Source organism: Crocodylus porosus, unplaced genomic scaffold (assembly GCF_001723895.1).
Source record: "Crocodylus porosus isolate Cpor-Errol unplaced genomic scaffold, CroPor_comp1, whole genome shotgun sequence".
NCBI classification, from domain to species: Eukaryota; Metazoa; Chordata; order Crocodylia; family Crocodylidae; genus Crocodylus; species Crocodylus porosus.
This window is the reverse complement of record NW_017728918.1, coordinates 5,914,402-5,918,402: the sequence shown is the minus strand read 5'-3', so window position 1 is coordinate 5,918,402 and position 4,001 is coordinate 5,914,402. Positions and strand designations below refer to the sequence as shown.

The window sequence follows — 4,001 nt, the reverse complement described above, 5'->3', positions numbered from 1 at the left end:
TGGGCTTAGCTCCTTCCTCACCGAAACTTCAGTCTCGATTGATCAAAGACTTTCTACTCTCCGGTGACACAAAGATCCCAGGTGACCTGCAGCCATGAGGTTCCTTTACCTGCTTCTTGCTGTTCTCTTCTTCCTCTTCCAGGTGTCCTCAGGTGAGATGTTAAATGGATGAGGCTAAGAAGGAAGAATGGGTTAGGGTGGGGAGGGGTGGGGTGCATGTATGTACAAGGAAGATGAAGCTATATGATTTAATAACAGCCTAAATCTATGATTTATGATTCTGCGAGTGATTCTGTGACTCTAAGACTATGAGGGTGGTCAGGCACTGGACCAGGCTACCTGGAGAAGCTGTGGACTCTCCATCCCTGGATATGTTCAAGAGCAGGTTAGACAGACACTTGGCTGGGATGGTTTAGTCAGGGATGTTTCTGCCTTGATCAGAACAAGACTAAAGGACTTTGTAAGGTCCTTTCTGGCCCTATGATCCTATGATCTTGTCCCTCAAGGCACAGGGAGGGTAAATGCAATACAGAGGATGGCATATTCCACGGGTACCAGAGCATAGCACGTGAAAGCTTTTGGCTTGACATGCATGCCTCGGGGTAGACAGCAGGGGCTGCAATGCCACAACAAGGATCAGGCCCCTCGTAGCTCCCCCGCCATCTCCTCCTGGCATGCCAACATCTTACAAATCAAGGCTTTGGGCGTTTTTTGAAACTCTGCCCAAAAACACTACCAACCCCTGGTATAGTCAATACATTTGGGTGGCATTAAGATGCCATCTGTATCCAGTTCCATTGTCATACTTCAAAAGTGAGACTTTCCTACATTTGGCATTTGAGAGCTGTGTTTTTTTGAAGTGGTGTATAGATACTCAAGTACCTACTTGAGAAAAAGATATCCACTGGTGAAAACCTCTTTAATTTAGCAAAGAAAAGGATAGTAAGATCCATTGGTTGGAAGGTGAAATTTGACAAATTCAAATTATGACCAAGACATATTTTTAAGGTCAAGGGTACTTAACCACTGGGGCAGTTTAAGAGGGTATGTAATGGATTCACTGCCATTTGAAGTCTTCGAAACAAGAAGATACTTATTAGAGACAGTCACACATTTTTTGACCAAACATTTTTTTGGTCAGATAATGCCAGTCCACTGAAACAAAAGTCACATTGTAGTGGCAGTCACTTTTGCCAGCTATCTGTTTTGGAAGCTGGTACTTTTAAGGAAGAGTGTTTAACTGTGACAGTCGTTGATGGGGAAAGCTAGTGGCCTAGGACACCTATACATATGACAGACCTCTGCTCTGACATGCTAATTAGTATGCATCGGACCAGAATCGATTAATCTAGTCTGCTGCAAATCTGCTGGAGCATGCTAATTAGCATGCTCCAGCAGCCTCTGCATTGTGTGTATTCAGTGCCCCCACATTTCAAACTGATGGCAGGGGTGCTTTAACTAAAGCTTGTTTGACGAACTTTAATTAAAGCGCCCCCACCGCCATCTTGAAACATGGGACACTGAAAACACATGATGCTTTAATTAAAGCGGCTCTCAGAGCTGCTCTAATTAAAGTACCCCTTCCCCCTGTGCCCTGGAGCATGTGTGTAGACACCCATAGATACCAGACTTCCTTTTCAACAGAGAAGGAAGTGCATGCATTTCTTCTGGGGCATGGGCAGCAATTCAGACAGACCCTCCAGCTCCATAGATCCCATCACAAGGCTTCCTGCTGCCTGAGTTGCAAGAGCTGTTCTTCTTAACCAAAACCATCCACAAAATCATTAGCACAGCTAACTCTGGAGGTAGACAGCAAGCACGCTTCATTGAGGATATTAAATAGGCCAAAGTGACCAACCTATGTGCACAGCTACAGCGAACAGGTTGGCAGGCCTGGCTCTGTCTCTGCTAAACCGGAGTATCCGATTTAAACCCTGCGGTATGATTCTTCAGTGAATAAAATGAATTAGATGGAAGGGCTGGCTTTCCCCAGGACTGTATTTCTCCTACATTTGTGACTAACAACCCAGATCCTAACCGTGTCTTCTGCACGCAGGCTTCGTGGACGTCGCCCCAGCTGACACCGTGGCATGCAGAAACCAAGGGAATTTCTGCCGCCTCGGGACCTGCCCTCCAACATTTGAAGGCACAGGCACTTGCAACAATGGAGCCTTGCTCTGCTGTTCAAAGTAAAGTGCTACCCAAGCTGTGGAAAACCATACGTGGGGAGAAGGGGAGGGAAAGGGAGACAACATCAAAGAAGCTACTGAAACAGGGAGGGTGAACGTGAGCAGCTGGCTGAGCTGAGTGGAAGGTTAAATGGGAATGCAGGGTGCACTGTAATTAGGAGCTAGATGTACTTATGCGGCTGGGATCAGTCTGCATGAGTCTAAGCAACAGGGCAGGTTGAAATTTCCCCATATGGAACAATTTGCTGAAACTTTTCATTGATCATTTGAATTGTAATGGGAATCAAAGGAAGCAGATCCACTTTTCTGTTACTAGTACTAGAAGGGAAGGAATGTAATCTGTGCTCATGACAATATTTGGAGAGAACAACAACCATTGCAAGGGGAGATAAAATTGTTTCCTAGTGATGTTTGATGCTGGAAAGACGGTGGTCTGCTCTAAAGATGGAGCTCTCCAAATTTCCATTATTATGGTTAAAAATCAAAATCTGCAGTTACGGGGTCAGATTTGCCACTGATGCCAGTCAGGACAGTTCCATCAGTAGACGCATGCTAGAAGAACATAATAAGGGCCACGAAAGTCCCAAAGGTGCTACATCAGCTGCGGATCTCAGAGCTGGCAGGATGCCCCCCTCAAAAAAGAAATTGGTCCAAATGGTGTAGATAAAAGGGTAAAGGGATGGATAAGTTAAGGACCCTGTGAGATGAGGCTAGATGAGATCCTTCAGGATCCTACATCAGTGAAATAACACACTTCTTTATCTACCCTTGTAGGGTTCCAGGATTGTAAGAGATTTCCTCACAACACCAGGACCATTCACACCGCCTGACGGAAACCTGTTCAATTAATTCCTTTTTCTAGACCTTCCTGCAAGATCATTAGAACAAAAGTTTCCTACAACCATATCGTGGGGGGGGGAAAAACAACCAATCAAAGTCATCTCCATCTTTCTGGGACCCACTTGTCTTGCTTTTAATTAATACAGTGGTCATGCCGGCACTTCGCATGAGTATTCCAGCCTACCTCACCGGGATGTTTCCAATACTAATCAGTTCATGTTTTTGCAGCTGTTTGGGAGGTGAAGGACAAAACATATTCAAATTATTATTTTAGTCATGAAAAAATAAAGGTGTATTAACCTTATTGCTGTGATTGTACACTGTTGGGTTTTTTTAAGCCAGTGATAGGTTGGCTTCAGAGGTTGGATAGGAAAAAGTTATTGATGTAAACTGTTTTTCTTTTTTAACATCTGCACCCGAAAGCTTGCTAAGAACTTTTTTTTCCAACAACTCAGTTGGTCTAATAAAAAATATCACATCTACGCAAAGAAGCTGGCCTGCTTATTGATACAAACAAACTATAGAGACTCTAAGTCCAAGGAGGAAGAAGACCAGGGTTTTCAAGTGTTGGAGCTAAGGGACATTCCAACAAAACAACCGTCTAGCTCAGTTTGTGGTTCTTATTCAGCCAAAAGCTTCATGATGCTGCTTCTTCCAGCAAACTTCAGCAAACACTTGACAATGACTACAGAGTAACGTACCTAGGTTTTACTCTGCAGTAAATAGCAGCCATACTGGGTGTGTCTACACATGCACATTTACTGCACATTAACTGAAATAACTGCATAGTACAGGTGCATGTCTACACGTGCATGCCCCATACTGCACAGTAAATATGGTGATTTATGCCAACTTGATCATAAATTTGATACCTACATCCTGCCAGTATCAAATTTATGCCCTATTAGTTATTGCACAGTAACACACGTGTAGACACTTTATTGTGCAGTAACATTGTGTGGGCGGACTGAC

General features: G+C 44.0%; 1 long non-coding RNA gene across 1 annotated transcript; it reads left to right on the top strand.

The window, feature by feature from the left end:
* The first annotated feature begins 2,100 nt into the window (after nucleotides 1-2,100).
* LOC109311508 lies at nucleotides 2,101-3,340 on the top strand. Its single transcript, XR_002101526.1, has 2 exons — nucleotides 2,101-2,189; nucleotides 2,964-3,340. It is a non-coding gene; the product is annotated as an uncharacterized LOC109311508 (long non-coding RNA).
* Nucleotides 3,341-4,001: the final 661 nt, after the last annotated feature.